This window comes from Polypterus senegalus, chromosome 15, assembly GCF_016835505.1.
Source record: "Polypterus senegalus isolate Bchr_013 chromosome 15, ASM1683550v1, whole genome shotgun sequence".
Classification (NCBI taxonomy): domain Eukaryota; kingdom Metazoa; phylum Chordata; class Cladistia; order Polypteriformes; family Polypteridae; genus Polypterus; species Polypterus senegalus.
In genome coordinates this window covers 75279557-75297049 of record NC_053168.1, presented here as the reverse complement: position 1 = coordinate 75297049, position 17493 = coordinate 75279557, and the positions used below count along the sequence as shown (strand labels likewise).

The window sequence follows — 17493 nt, the reverse complement described above, 5'->3', positions numbered from 1 at the left end:
AAAGTATGGTTGTGACCCAGATTAGTTTCCATTTGTATGAAAATATAATAAGCATCCCACAAGACACCATCACCCTTCTCGCAACCTGTGAAAAAATCAGACTGATGTGACAAGAAAAACTCATGTGTAAGAATGGGAAGTGAGGAGGGAATGACACAGACAAGCTTGTAACATGAAGGGACTGCAGCACTTGTTTTATATATATCAAAAAGAAAATAATGGGATTGGCACCAGGATGTGATGATTTTCAGAGTGTTGTGAGGAGTGAATTGATAGGGTAGAAGTATATAAAGTGCTATGGCAGTGTTGTATGATAAGTGCAATTTCATTGGCCATGGACAGTTAATCAGTGCCTTATCGTGTGTTCTCCATTACAGTGTGCATTGAATCTAAATCTGAAGCAGAGAAAATTTTGCATTAGGTTTAACATGTCTCAGAAACAAAGAATTTGTCCTTGTTAACACTATTTTAAAGTGGCTTAATACATTTCAGTCTAATGGTAGATTGTTAGACCTTTGAGACCTCTAAGAACACCAGAAAATATGAAAAGGGTGAAACAGACTGTAGAGTGAGGCCCTTTGTGTTCATCAAATTGTCAGTCGGCAGCATTAAACATTTCAGAATGGACTTTTCACTGAACTCTTCATCAAGATTTATCTTGTCATTCAAGAAAAAAATTTAAAGAACACATACATTTTTAAGGAATAACTTAGCTTTTACACTAAGTTTATTGAATTGCTAAATAGAAGCTAGGGTATGCTAAACAGTTTGTGATCTCAATTAGAAGAATGTATTGATAATCATGGAGCGCATTTGAAAGCATTATTATAAATGTTAATGGAGACTAGGTAAATAAACTATATTGATTTTTTTTTTTTTTTGACTGCTTTATTTCTTATCCGGTCCAATGAATCAAGTGGCTAAGCTAATTGGCCATCCATACTCTCTTTTCAAAAATCAGTCTTCAATTGTAAACCAATTTGTTTGATTTCCACTGTTCTTTTCTTATCATATTCAAATAAGAAATACTCCATGTTTGAATGGAAATAAAATTTCTTACTGTTTTTTTTTATTTTATTATATTGCCATTGTTATTTGTCTGCATGTAGCTCTGCTAACATCATGGTAATATCCATCTATCTGGACTTCAGTGTGGTACCAATTTTCTAATTTTGTTCCTCAGGTTAAAACCTTTTAAGAACTCCTGCAATAAAGTAATAGGTGTTGCAAGGTAGCAGCCAAGAGCAGTCAGGGACAAGTATCTCAACAGTTACTATATACCTTCTTCAGTTCACTTATTCATGGTTGTTGTCCTTAAGTATGTGTTTCACAATAGCTGGTAAAATTCTGTTGGATTCAACTTATTGACTCCTTTCCATATACTAACGACTGGACTAGGTATTTTGCTCATGAAGCCTTTGGAGTTGATTTTTTGAGATTTTCTGGAAGGCTTATGGTGCATTGACTATGATTGTGAACTTTGAAAGGCAGCCACACTTGGACACTGAAAAATTAGAGCAAAATGTCTCTGGATTTCTATTATCAGTTTTTATGGTATATACTGCAATCATATTAGTCTTTTCATTTTTTTTTCCCTTATGTCAGGTAAGCGCCGCATCATAATAACTCCTTAATACGGTGACCTTATTTTGTAATATTTAACATAACTGTTTCCTGTGTGAAAAATTTCTACCTATTCATTAAAATAATTATTATTATTAGCAATGGTAGCATTTACTTGTCAGGCCTTTGCCTAAGGCCACTTACAAGACAACCTCAAGATGCAATATAGCTGTTTTTACAATGGGAGCACATCAGAGGTTAAGTGACGTTCTCATGTTTACTGTATACAGTGTGTAGGAGTCCGTGATTGAGCCAACAGACTGTTTAGTTCCCACTGCCCTAGCCACTACACCAACTAACCACCAAGGCATAGCTGACTTTGAATAAGAGAAATAGAAATAAAATTAAATATGATAGGGGGAGCAAAAACAAATTGTGGCTTTCCTTGACTAGCTACACTGTACACTGTCTTGGAAGATTGATAGTCAGAAATCTGTATTAACTCTTCTAATTAAACATTTAGAAAATGTTCTGGAGAAAGTTAAGAAGACCATGTTATGACACCTGTCACATTAATTGGATTTTTAAATGTTAGTGAGATACAGTACTGGTTATTTTTTTTATTATAGTATATTTAAGTAGGAACCTTTTTCCAAGGTGGTATACAAAATCATACTTCCTTACAATTCCCATGTTATTTGCCTGAAATGCAGCCTTAATTTTCTAAATGCACTTTTTTTCAATACAGGTTCAGTATGAGCTAGGATCCTACGTTTTGGGCAACAGTTGCAAGGCACAAACAGATAAGCATGATAGGTCAATCCATCCCAGAACACACTTGCATATATACACACCCTTTGCTACTTCAAATTGTTCTAATGTTCTAATATGTAAATGTGACTAATAAGATAGAAAGCTGAGAACCGAGCTAGGGTTCAGACCCTGTGAGGCAGCAATGTCATCTGCTGCTCCACCATGCCACCCATACAGCCACCATGTTATATATAGTACATTAACAAAGCCAGGAATACTGCTGTCTTAGTGTACATTGAGAATTATGGAGATAGGAGATCAGACTTAGGTTTTGGTCTCAAAATGTATTGTCTGTTACTGCTGCTTTTGGAAATACTGAAATGTTGCAACTCTAAACACTGTGCCAGGAGTAAATTGCTAGAATTTTTCTGGCATCTGAGGATGAAACAGTAGATGTATTTAGAGCAATGCTACCTCAGACCTGCTTTCTAGTCTGTTGCCATGTCAACTTGGTAAATAGCAAATCTAAAACACCTTTTAACTGTGGTACAACCCTTTCTGGTAAAATTGTATCAGCTTTCTTAAAGCTAAAAATAAAATAGCAACACATACTGTATTTAACGAGAATCAGCTTTGAATATGCAGTGCTATTGTATTTAGTTTCTAAAGTTACTGATTTCCAAATGTGGTTGATCTTTAAATAAGATGCATACATGAATATAGAAATGTCGGGCAATTAAACCTGACAGATTATCTTTTGTTTGTGAATTGTATAGAAGACAACCCATCCTGAACTACAGGAAGGTGGTTAAGCCACCTTTCGTGTCATTGTTCATAAATCCCCATTCATGAATTGTTAGCACCTGCAGTAAAATGTGGAATGAATATGTATTTCCATGCAAACCCATATACTGGAAACTTATATAATTAGGGTGAGGTTAAAACAAGCTGATGAAGAAAGATACACTTCCAGACAAATAAGGAAGATACGTGGTGGATATCTCCCCTGCTTGACCATCATGCGTGCCTCCTGCTTCATTCAAAGCAAATCCTCTTTGTACCAGGTCTGACCACCTGGCCTAGACACAAATCAACACAGTACTCAGCGCAACCATGAGGTAAACAGCTTCTGCATAGGCCTGAGAAGTGCAATTCAGCAAGCATAGAAATCTCCAATTTTAGTTGATATAGATGGAAATCTCCTGAATGTAATCGGTGCAAATAAATAACAATATTAATTATTAATACATCTTTGATAATATAAATGTTCCTAAAATATCATAACAAGAATTGGTTTTGACCCTAATGCTCCCAGTAGATCAATTGTGGAACAATTGTCCAATCTTCCAACTACACCGGCAACTTGATCATTAAGATATACTGTATGTTCTACACTCTGTAGTTAGAAAAAAGCAAATTTTCTTTTTTGAAACAGCTGAAAAAAATGGCAAAAAGAGAGATACAAATCAGAGTCAATAACCAAGAGCAAGAGTTTAAAAAAAAAAACAAAAAGCCAAAGTTCAAATTTGTCATCAGTAAGTCTTTTGGAGTTTTATCAGAAAGTCAGGGTGGTTGTATAATATGTTTAATTCTTGTATAGTGAATGCATAACATGCAGCACAACATGAATCACATTACCCTGGTTTGCAGTGGCAACCAATAAACAACACAGCAATGTTTGCACCAGGATCTGAAAGTTATGAAATTCAAATACGGGAGCCAAATTTAATAGTATGCACCATGGCACTCATTCATGTTCTGTTGTTCTGGTGTTGGCACCACATCACAACCTGCATCACAACAGGCTCACTGTTCAATGTAAATTATAAACAATGTGCAGTTTGGAAAGCAAGTTTAATTTAAGAAACACTTTTTTTTCTTCTTCTTCTTCTTCTTCTTCTTTCAACTGGCTACACTTCCACCTTGCTACAGAGCTACTGTTCTCTTGCCTCTGCAATCTGAGCTCACAATCACTGGCTGAGGTTATAATCCTCGGTGTCCAATAAACTACATCCTCCCAGGGTGGTTTTTGGACGTGTCCTGTATTTTTTTGTAAAAGTTTATGCAAACAACTCTGTCTCTGGGTTACCTCCCCTTCTCAGTATTACATAACAGATATATTACACAGTCACACACGTGCATGCATAAATCCAGACACATTTATTCTATTTATGGTGTAAGAAAATTTATTTTAAATATCATTGTTTTTCCTAAATTGCTACAGTAGGACTTGGGCTTATACTAAGCCTTCTTCGTCATTCAATATAACAACTTTATTTCCTGTTTTTTAATTGCATGCAAAGTGTTGCTAGACAGCGTTTCTGCGGTCCATGCCTCTTTGACACTCTTATATCTATAACACTGCACATACACCAGTGCAGCAGCAGCAGCATAAAGGAACAAAGCTCTGCGGTTCTTCCTAGAAATTGAAGTAGTCAAGTTGATTGCAGGCCTCTCTCATCTGATCTCTAAATATAGGCCCGTCGTTTGCTTTACATTTCCAAGTCTATTTATAGAAGAAAATGCTTATGGTCATATGATACTGATATGTTCATAAACTAGACAATCGCAAGTTTGTTGCTTTTCAAAAAATTTTTTGAATGACATAATGAATAAAATGATTCTCTCTTTTCATATTTAGTAAGATGATATGCATTACAAGTACTTGCTTTAGCCTTTACAATTCTTTCAGATTCAAACTGTAGTACAGCATGAAAAAATAAGATTTTTGAGAAATAAGAGGAGACCACTCAGACCATCAAGCTCATCGCTTGGCTAGCTAATAATTAAGCTGTTGTAATGTCTCTCCCAGAAATTTAAAAAAATTTGTCTAGGTTTCCACTGCAAGTGTGAGCCTCAGTAGTTTTTTTCATACACCAAAGATTGTTTGCCTGCTTTCTTTTATCAGTCTTGAATACATTTTTCTATACTTGAGGCTTATGTATTTTTTTTTATTATTCTGTTATGAATGGTGCACGTCAAGATTGTATTGTATTTACAAAGCAGTGATGTGTCATGTAAGTGACAGGTAATTCATGTGAAATTTACAAGGTCTTGTGATTTAATTTTATTAGAAATTTCTTTTAAGTGCAATTCCTGCATTCATGCATTTATGATTGCGAATCTGATTAATCCAATTGAAAGGCTGCAGAGAGGTAAAGTCTAACCTGAATGTATAGTTAGAACCCTGCACTGGATGAGGCACCAGTCCATCATGGGGTACCTTCATACACACTGATCCACTCTCACTTATACATTCAAGAGAAAATGTGTCAAACGCAACTTACTTCTAATAGGTGTTAAAGTTAAAGCTATCTGTTTGGTTTTTACATGAGCCAAATTATTTTTTATTTTTATCTTCAATGTCAGTGTTGTAATATTAGTCTATGTTATCTGCAGAGACCGACTACTCTTAATTTTTACTTTAGAACACGATGCTAACAAGACTTACACTCGAAGTACCTCTCAAAGTCGTCAATCTGTTAATCCTCCAGTGGATCTCTCATTTAAAAAGTTATCTGTAATCATTTTAGTCATTTAGTTCTTATACCTCTTCCCTTGTAAACATGTCCAGGACTAAAAAGAATAGATCTGTCAATTTTTTACATGCAGAAAAAAAGGTGTGGAACTGTAACAACTGAAGGTTAAATAAATTCATGTCAAAGACAAAACCTAAATGTAAAATGTATTCAGCTGAACTAAAATGTTTTAAGTTGTGAGTTGTATTTAATATTGCCTTGTTTTCACAGTTAGTACCACCTAAAAAGTACATTAGTTTTTATGAATTTAAGCACAGAAAAGTATTATTTATCTAGTGTTTTTACATCAATACAGCAACCAATTGAAGATGTAATTTAAGAATCAGTTTAACCCTTTCAGTGTCTTCAATTTCTGCTGTGTTAAAGCAGATCACCTTTAAATGTGTTGAAATAAGCACCATACAGCTCTGCCATAATGCACACAACACAACCTGTACACAAAGGTGTATATGCATCTCCATGTCAACTAATAGCATGTGACCAGACAGTGGGGAGAAATGAAAGCAGGTAGCCACATCCAGACTGAGATGGGGAGAATGCTTAATGTGCAGATTGCTGTCTATCCAAAGAAGACAAAATGGACCTAGAGGCATGGGGTGAAATTAAACTAGAGTGTCATCTAATAAAATGAGGGAAAAAGTAAGAAAATGTCTATATAATAACAGTTGTGGTTTTAATACAATAGCACTTTTTTCACTTAGGACATAATTTGTGATATATTCACACTACACTTAAGATATATTTTGCAAAATATTCACACTTTTACATTTTTTGTGTATTTATAAGACTTATGAATGCTTTAAAATCAGTTCAGTTTTTTGTCTGGTGCCTCCTGACTAACCGGTGTGAGAAAACCTTCACATATGCTAGGTTACCATTTGACTAATCTTGTTTATGTACTGTAGTTATGTAAGATGTTGAGATTTTTGTGGTTCTTCCATATTTTTGGCACTCTAGACACAAAAAAACAAATTTTTAAGACATTTTTGGACCGTACATTGTGAAAGAAATTAACACCCTTATGATAAAGAGTAAACCAATAAGTGTCTTCAGTAAAAATGAACAGGAGGACTTGAAGTTGTGCATGCCTCATCAACTGACCCAAGGGGTTCATTGCCTAATGAGATACGAGGGGTCAAAGATACTACTTTTCATAAAACTTGGAAAACATGGGGTTTGGTAATAAGGGCATGTGAAAAATCGTTGTATGCTATTTTGAGGTTCCTGATTACGTACAGTATATAACATTTTGATTTTTGATTTCTTACCTGTGGTCCGAGCCATCTAAGAGTCATTCCCAGAGGGTTAAAAATGACAAACTTCAAATGTAAGCATGTCAGGTATGGTTTTAGACTATTTCAAGGCCAGTGATTACAAATATAATGTTTTTTTGAGCCTTTACAAGGCATGTAACCCTCTATGGACGTCTATCAGAGGGTGAAAAATGACAAATGTCTTTTATAATTGAGACTATTTAGACTTTAAATATTTAAATTGAAACATACATTTTAATATTTAAAATATTTGATGGGGGGCGGCACGGTGGCGCAGTGGTAGCGCTGCTGCCTCGCAGTTAGGAGACCCGGGTTCACTTCCTGGGTCCTCCCTGTGTGGAGTTTGCATGTTCTCCCCGTGTCTGCGTGGGTTTCCTCCAGGTGCTCCGGCAGACCCCCGTGACTCTGTATTCGGATTCAGCGGGTTAGAAAATGGATGGATGGATGGAAATATTTGATGCAGCTATTCTTCTTTGTAATGTACTTCTATCTCATGAAGTAAATAATTTCTTTTGATCACCCCAAATTAGGATACCTTATACTAATTGAGACTTTTTTCTGTTTATAATTTTTTTTATAATGGAACATTAACCTCTGATATTTAAAGCTTTTATACAGGAAATTATCACCTGAGCCAGACTTGCAGAGTTCTTGCTTAAGGCAGAGAAGAATAGAAAAATGCAGACTGTTTTGTTTCTAGGTGACAAGTAAATGCCCTGTCTTAATCTGAAAATAGCTTTCAAAAATTCATAGAAGGCCTTTTGACAGCAAACCACTTGTGCCAGATAGCATCAATGCCTTGATCACATGTATGTGGTAAACCAGTATGATAACTTAAGATTATTTAGAAATTCATCATTCAGTTTCCAGTTATCCCGGATAGGTTGTAAAAAAATGAAGAACACCATCAAACTAGTAGCAGAAATGTTAAATTCTTAGAATAATTGCTGAAATGCATGAGTTGTTACTCTTTTTAGATTAGATTTTATCCAGTTTGATCTCTGTGTTTATTTAATCACAAGAAAATAAGTTGAAGATGCTTATAATGCATACTGTAAGTCTGCTCATTTGTGAAAAGATGTATATCATGATTTAGCCCTTTTATTTTTTTTTTCAATGAATGTAATGCATCTGCTTTTCACATTTAATTTAGAAGAGTGAAAGCTCTAATGAGGATATATTTCCCTTTCATTATGCAAATCAGATTGCATTTAACCCACCTCAAATGGAAACGTAAGCTGGATAGAAACACAAAGCCCCAACATAAAAATGGCTTCCTTAAACACAATGTAAAATTTGTAGAATGAAACGAATGAAATGAAGTTTTGGAAGCAAATGTTTATTGTAGGTCTGAAGTAGATTTTGATTTTCAAGGACCAATCTCATCCAGGGTTACTTAATACTTCCTTATGCCCAGTGTTGCCAAGATAAGCTTAAATGACCATGAATTTGATTTAACGTCCATTTTAAGTACATCCTTTTCACATTTTTTACAGTTTATAAAAGTGACCGTATTAATTTTACACAAATGCTGGAGCTTGTGCTTATAATTCTAGTCTTGTGTTTTCTAAACTGCAGGAAGTCACATGTTAAAGTAAAGAACAGATATTGTACATATTGCATCCTTTAGGTTTCTATTTTAAACACAACTATTATAATTGTGTATTTTGCTGCACATCCTTTCTTAATCAGTGGATAATCAGTGGCGTTTACAATATCACTAGTTAATGATGTAACTAAATGCACCACTGGTGAACCATGGACATCATTATCATACACCGAAGCTGAGAGTCTGAAGAGTGATGTCACGATTGTAATGTTTTATAAACCAAATAACAAACACAGCACAATGGGGATTTTGCTTGACTGAAAAACAATTAGAAGTCAAGTCAAATGGGCTTTATTGTCATATCATCGATACACATACTTTGGTAGATTATACATTGGTATGAAATTATGTTTCCCTATGGCCACAGTGCAATGTTTAGACAATAAATATGATGATATAACAGTACAGAGGGTTGGGTAATTGTACATAAATGAATGTAGAAGAAGGATCAACATCTGTATAAATCAGCACCACATTGTCAAACACCAATCAGTGATGATAGGAAATGTACAATGGGCAAGGAATACAAAAGAATGCAGAACAGAACAGAAAGTTAAATAAGAGCCTATGATAAGGAAATACACAAAGAGAAAGGGGGGAACATTGTGTTCAGGAGCCTGTGGGAAGAAGCTGTTGTTCGGCCAAGCAGTGTTTTGCTCAGCAGACTCGGATACCTTGTGCCAGATGGAAGCAAGAAAAAGAGATTGAGGGGGAGCAGAAGTGATTCCACACATTGATGGAGACCATATGGATGCAGTGCTTTGTAAACATGTCCTTTATGGAAGGGAGAAAAGTCCTAGTGATGGTCTCTGCACTATCTATTGTATGGACTTGCGATCAGACATGTTACAGTTTCCATACTAGACAGCGATGCAACTGGTAAGGTCACTTCAGTAGTGCTGCTATAGAATGTGATGAGAATATGTCTAGAAGACTTGCTCTCTTCAACCAGTCGTGAAAGTGGAGTCACTACTTTGCTCTTTTCATCAAGGAGGAGGTATTAATTAGTCCTTTGCCAGGTTCTCTACCACAGAACACTTGATATAAAGTGGAGTGTAGGGTCTTCCTGAAGTCCACTATCATCTCTTTAGATTTATCCACATTGAGAGACAGGTTGTTGAACTTGCACCAGTCTGCCAGGTGCTCCACTTCCATTTTGTGCTTTGTTGTGTCATTGTTGTTGATGTGTCATAATTAAACTTAATAATGCTGTTGGAGCTGCACTTCAGTGTTTTATCCATCAACAGCAAGACCTATAGCTCCGGCAAGCTATGATTCTATGCAGAACACAAACCTCTTATTCAGGGTTGGTTCAAGTCTTGTCCATGTTGCTGTCAAGATAGGGTTTAAATCACAGTGACAACATGATGGAAAATTCTGGTTTAGGAAATGGATGGCTGAATAGATGGGATTTGTGTGTTGAATATAAAAAGAAAAGGGAGAGTTGAGCAATCATCCCTATGGTGTTTACATAGCAAAACTGTCAGTGTTACTGTAACTCTTAATAGTGTTAAAGTAATTCTTAGAAGTATATAAATGGAAAGCTCTTTCAGCATACTGTATAAAGGTTAAGTTTTAATTTAATTCTGCTTAATGTGGTACAGACATGGCAGCTGGATGAAATGTCTTTGTTTGTATATGAATCGACCCTGGTGAAATCATATACAGTACAACTTAAGAAAAAAACTTTGTTTTAAATACTTTGGGTTGATGTTTATGATCTTTCGCTTGAGTGGTTGATTGCTAAAGATGCACTGAATTGAAATTCTCAGAAGAAGAGAAAATATGGGCTGGCAAAAGGGTCTTCACATGTTGCTTGGTCACACTAGGGCTAGAGGCTAACTTGGAAAGGAAACAGCTCAAGAGGAGTGTGTTAGGCTGCATGGTTTTCAATGCTGCTTCATCATCTGCTTACTTTTTAAGGCAACACCATTCTAGTGGAGAGCTAAGAAACCAGTTTCCAGTGAAACCTCTTTTTTTTCTTTTTTTTGTTAACAGAATTTCAAATGCTCATTTAAAGAGCTGCTTTCTGTTAAGGGGGATTTCCCTAAAGCTAATTTAGAAATTAAGGTGAATTCAGGTCAACAGTCTTGTAATCAGAAAAAAATGAGAGAACAGTCTTGACTAAAACTTATTTTAAATTTGAATTATTTGAATTTTTGTAGTAAAAGGGCTGTTAGCTTACATTTTTAGGACTAATGAGTCTGTTTACTAGACTTTTAATATTTATCATTCCTTATGATGGCACAGCAGCTGGCATTTCTGTCTCACAATTCAGAACATTGGTGCTCAGAATTCCACCCAGTCACTGTCAGTGTGGAATTTGTTCTTCTGCTAGTGTGTGAGCTTGTTTCCTTATTTAATCCTAATATGTGCATTTTAGCAATTTTGGAAACTCTAAATTTGCCCATATGAGTGAGTTTGAGTATGTATTATGTATTGTGTTTAAGTAACCAGTGGATAAATGTTATACAGTATCTCATCATTAACATGATCCTGAAGTTGATAAACTGTAGGAGGAATCCAGTTTTTTTATACATTTTAGATTCATGTTATCAAGACAAACAGATGAATCAACTTTTCCCCAGACACCCCACATTTAGTGTCACATCTCCTGAGATATGCTCAGTCTTGTTATGACTGTGTTGTGAGAATGCATTGCTGTCATTGGGCAGCCTATTTTAGTGTTCAAAATGTCCATTAAATGTTTTCTTCATATCACATATATGGCCAAAAAGTTGCCAAAAATGCAGTTGGTTCACTCAAACCTGCTGCTTTATTATATAAACCCTGATCAGGTCATGTAGTTTTAAGCAGTTGGAATATTGTCACTTGCAATTCCTTTTGGATAAAAGTGAAATGTAAATAAATAAAGCATATGTAATGAAAAGCATGGCTAAAACATAAGGCCTCAGTTTTTTTGAAAGAGGGAGATTATTGTGCAGTGTTTTGCCTGGAATTTCTGTGATGAAGACCACTCCGTTTCTTAACGTCTTAAAGGAACTGCATCTAAGTCAATTTGTCAGAGAAAAGGACATGACCAGCAGAGGCAAACTATGGAAGCACAAACTCCTAGCCTGTGGTGTCCATGTTTTGCATTTCACAAACCACTCATTGCACTTGATAGTGCACATTAACTAATACTGTGATACAGACAATGGAGTACTAATCTGCAAAGTTGCGATATTTTGTAAAATGGACCAACCTTTACTATGGGTCCACAAATGAATGTGTTGGGGGCATATATACAATGCTGTGTACTTCTCCATCATGGAGAGATCTTTTGATGCCATAACAATGTGGGGTACACTCATCATCTTCAGTGGCAGGGTAAATGCTAATTCCTGTTTGTTATCCTTATTTTGCATTATTCCTACCATGAGGGAGAACAAAGAGTGTACTGTATGTTCATTCACTGATTTGGGTATTGTAACAATGAAACTATAACATGACCTTCTTGACCTTCAAATTCACCAAATCATCTAGGAAGAGCCTGAAAAATCACAAGAAACATTTTGATGAAAATAAGCCATTCGAGCCAGCAAAGCATGCAATTTTCCTATCTTCCTACCCCGATGGATCTTTTCCTGATGTACTGCTCCCATATTGAAGTTTACACATACCTTTTATATCCCATTGAATTTCAGTCATAGTGTCAAGTGCATTCTCACACATAAGGATTATAGCCTACTGCAAGTTTAAATGTTTCTCACTTGTGTGTATGATAATGTTTATTTCTACTCCTATGTCCACCAACTAACCACTCACATGGTGAGGCATATGATGTCATCATGTTCCAGCTATTTAAGATGGCAGTGCCTGGTAGTCACTGTCCTTACTTTGGGAAATATTAAAAAGGTAAAACCATCTCTCTCATGTGTGCTATTTAGGGAAATGGTTATGAGACTAGAGTTTTGAACTTTAAGCTTTATGTTTTCCTAGTCTTTGTTTTTGTGCTTTGATGATCAGTTTTCTTGTGCATTTTTGTTTAGTGACTTATGCCTGGCCACTAACAATTTTTTTGAATGAACATAAAGAAGCCCTTGATTTCCAAGTCTTATTCTTTTTAAAATAAAAGCCTGTGCCTTACTGTAACATTCTCCATTAAGGTCATAGCAATTAGAGTTTGAGAGTTAAAGAGCGGGATGAAGCAGTTCTAGACAGAGCAAAGAAAAGGAGTAAAGACTCCTTAATCTCCCTAGTAAATATTACTTCATGGGTCACAGAAATTAACTGGTCAGGGATGTTAAGTTTTGAAAGATTTTTTTTATCACACCCAGCATTAAAACAAGTTTGTTCTGATTTTCTTTCAAACATATGGACAATATGTGAACTCCAGATAGAATTACATGGCAAAGCTAACCAGCCTTGCGCAAACACATATCTAGGGACTAAGATAAGGCTGCTTTGTTGTGAAATCTCAAAACTAAAAAATAAGAATATAAGAGAGCTAAAATTTATTAAAATGCAAGTAAACAAATGAGGAATGATAAAGTGGAGGACTGAAATTGCAAGATATGACACTTGAATTTCCTCCATTTGTGCACAATCTGTCTGACTGTGGATTGGTGGAGTCCAAACTCTTCAGAGATGGTTTTGTAACCTTTTCCAGCCTGATGAGCATCAACAACTCTTTTTTTGAGGTCCACAGAAATCTCCTTTGTTCCTGCCATGATATACTGTACTTCCACAAACATGTGTTAGGAAGAGCAGACTTTGATAGGTCCCTGTTCTTTAATAACACAGGGTGCCCACTCATACCTGATTGTCATCCCATTGATTGAAAACACCTGACTCGAATTTCACCTTCAAACTAACTGCTAATCCTAGAGGTTCACATACTTTTGCCACGCATAAATATGTAATATTCGATCATTTTCCTTAATAAATAAATGACCAAGTATAATATTTTTGTCTCATTTGTTTAACTGGTTTCTCTTTATCTACTTTTAGGACTTGAGTGAAAATCTGCTGATGTTTTAGGTTATATTTATGCAGAAATATAGACAATTCTAAAGGATTCACAAACTTTCAAGCACAACTGTATGTTAAATTAAATATTATTTGGAAAATAAACTCTCATTGATATTATAAGGTAATCCTATGAAGACCATTCTCTTTAAAGGAGTAAAAAGGCTGAGATAAGATATATTCTGTGATTGTATGTCCATGGGTGCATTGTTTGTATAGATCCAATTAATACCCACCTAGACTAAATGAAGGCAGTAACCACAGTGGCTAATGCGCTCTGTACTGTAAAGTAAAAGGTTACTAATGCAATCCCTGCTTGCGAGACACTGAGCAAGTTACATAGCTTGCCATTGCTTCATCAGGTACAAAAATTCATGTAGGCAGTTGTACTACGTACAGCATCTGTGCTTATAAAGTGCCTTCAGATGGCGTTTGTTGCACGCAAGACACAAAATAAATGTTATGCTTTTTACATATATACTCCTTGCAGACAGGGAAATTAAATAATTAAACTCCAGTAAAAAGTGTATGGCTTCAAAGCACAAGGAGAACTTGACCCTCTTATTAAATCTTCCATTCTTTTTGGATGAAGTGTTCTACTATATGTTTTAAAAGTGCTATGATTTCGTTTGGTTATGGTTATTGCTCCATCAGCTATGTGATAATCTGTGGATTTAAAACACAAAAAAGCATACACTGTTGGATGCAGTTTGAAAACAGCTGAAACAGCCCGACTGAAAGCACTTGGGTGTTCATTGGGCTTTAGCTTGTAATGCGCTTTCATTTGCCTTTGGGACAAGAGTGAAAAGATCCATTCTCCTTCTGTCCACCATCGTGTTGGTCTGCAGGTGGCTTTTCACTGTAAATGTGTTTTATTTCACTCAAAAGGGGCCTGCTGTATGACATTCTAAGCTTTGTGCAATGCCCATTCACATGGTAAATCCACACGTTGCGCCCTGGATTTTTTCTTTGTACTTGGGGTTTTTATAGGTTCCAGCCTACCCCACTTGTGATTCTTCACATTTCTTTGACCTCATTTGGTCGGGTGTTGTTCTAGGTCATCTGCTATTGTTTTGAATATGATCTATCTGGTTTGTTAAATTCTGTGAGGAAGGCTTCTCATCTTTATTCCCACAGCGTGAACTCTTCACTAGAGGGGTGTGTCATGCTGCACTGTTCCCCCTTTTGTAGGGCAATCTCACACTTTGTCAGCTTCAAATAAGGCAGCATCATTTGACTATAAATCTGTACTTTATCTGCCCTTCAGTCCAGTATCAGTACCCGCTGTGCCCAATTTATCTTCATAGGTGAAAGATCCCATCATGGTTCCATTCTTTAATTCTGTGATTTCATGATTGTCTTTCCATCTTTTTCAATTTCTTTTTATATTACAAAACATATGCCTTTACCCTACTAGGTGTAGTTACTCAGATTTTTTTTATTTTAGGGAATTGTTATCCAATAACAGCAGTTTAGTGTTTAATGAGGATCTCAGGGGTCTGTAATCTTTTTAAAAAAATGCATAATTGAAGAAGGCGATGAATGGGCACAAAGAAACAGTATGGTTGATAACAACTGGCAGTGCCATAGTGGAACATAAAGGTGAGGCATCACAAGTAGAGGATAAGCATTAATGTTTTGCGAAACCTCAGTGATATCTATAAAAATCTTTTTATTTTGTAACAGAAGTTATGTGGTATAGAAAGAAATCTGTTAGCACAGTTGCCCATTAAGCCCAAGCGCTTTAAAGAAGGATATGTTTCAGGGAAGGCAAAATATGAACAGATGATTACTTGGGTAAAGAAGAACAACATCCAAAAAAGAGCCAAAGGTGTAGCTTAGTTTTGAGCAAAATATTTTGTTTATCAGAAACTCATGATGTGACATGTTTTTGATCCACAACTGTGCTGACAATCCTTACACCCTGCACTTTTGGAATGACAAAATTAAACTGTAATTTTTTTCAGATTTGATTAAGTTCTGGGGTAAACTCACAAAATCTAAATATGTAAAATTGGTGTCTTTATAGCTCAGTGGTAGTGCCTTACCATTCTGAAGGAAGAGCATCAAATCGTGACTCATTCAATGTCTGTGTCAAATTTCTATGTTCTGCCTGTGTCTTTGTGGGTTTTCCTCTCAGTTATTTGATTTTCCGGTCACATCCTAAAAACCTACAGGTTATGTAAATTAGCAGCCTTAAACTGGCCCAGTTTGTCCAGAAAAGGACCTGCACTCTGGTCAGGCTTAGTTTTTGCTTTAGATCTGATGACGCTGTGATAGGCTCAGGCCCCACAATGCTGCCCTAAATTTTTAAGGTTCAAAAAGGGACAGAAAGATAGAGATTTGGAAGTTTGTGATACAGTGGTTAGTGCTGCTATATCAGAGCTCCAGGAAAGTGGCTTTAGATTCTGGCCTAGTTACTGGCTAAATGGTGTTTATACAATCTCCTGTTGTCTTCCTAGGTGTTTCAAGTTTCAGGAATGTTCCCTTTAAATAACAACTCAGATCACCAGTGTAAAAGTTCAATGGACATCATTTGTTACAACAGATCTGATGGAGCCTGCTTATAAACATCCTGAGTTCACTATGAAAAGACTGAAGAAATATTACAGTTTTTATATTATCAAGGCTTGGATAACTTGCATGTAATATCTGTAAAACCACCTTACACACTATGTTTTGTATAGATAGAAAGGTACCAAGATAGATAAAATCTTTGGCAACACATCTAATTATTAAACAGGAACATCTTATATACAGTATAAGCTCTACAGTTGATGATAGTTATATGATCTTATCTTCTTAGTAATTGTACTGGTGCGTGAAGTTTTGGTTACGTAGAAAACCACCCAAACAATTTTCCGTACATCCACATTATCCATTTTCCACTCCATATCCCAAAATGGGCATGTTAGGTTGATTGGAAGTTCTGAAGCTTGACAGAATGTGGACTGGGGTCTCATCCAGGATTCTTCCTGCCTGATGTCTGTTGCTTTCCACAACTTTATAGTGGATAAAGGTTTTTCAGAGTTAGATAGGCAGATGGACTATTTGTTTGTTAAACTATTATACATAAATAATAATGTCTGTTATGTTAAATAATAGTGTGTGTGATGTGTCCAACAGTATGCAGAAACTAATGAAATCTGTTTAAGTTTTCAATTTTAGTCACTTAAAGCAGGATTATTTTAGATGGCCTTGCTTTCAGCTTATGAGCATAATGTCAGTATATGCATGAAGTGAAGTCACTTTCCCACTTTATCATCTGTCATGCCTTCCACTTTCTGGGCAAAGCAGTTTGCTTTTATGGAAAATCCCGAAGCCAAGTGTATACACCAGATACATGGTACTGGAGGTAATAAATCAACTGCAATTATTAACAAATAATTAACAAAATAGTTACAGCAAAGTGGAATGTGTGATAAAGTATCTGTTTAATAATTCAATATAATATTAAGAATATGCAGATATAATATTAATATAGGTAATATAGGTGGATGATGATTCCTAATCAGCAAGTGCCTCTTGATGGTCCAAATTCAGTGATGCAGAAGAACATGGTTAAGTAACTAAATCTTATATGATATTTTTAGATTTTAAAGTAATTCTAGATTAGATTTCAAGTTTTTGTTCACATACCAAATATGTGTTTGTTAGGTTTATTGATGTTTCTAAATTGGCTTATCTAGTTAGGTTAAATTTTCCTATAATCCTGTCAAAGAGTAAGCAGTACAAAAAATGTCTTCTGCACTGGATTTTCTATTTCCACCATTTTTCAATTCTG

General features: G+C 35.6%; 1 protein-coding gene across 2 annotated transcripts in view; it reads left to right on the top strand.

The window, feature by feature from the left end:
* cdk6 (cyclin-dependent kinase 6) overlaps positions 1 to 17493 on the top strand; it is a 206501-nt gene that overhangs the window by 147436 nt on the left and 41572 nt on the right. The window lies entirely within an intron of this gene.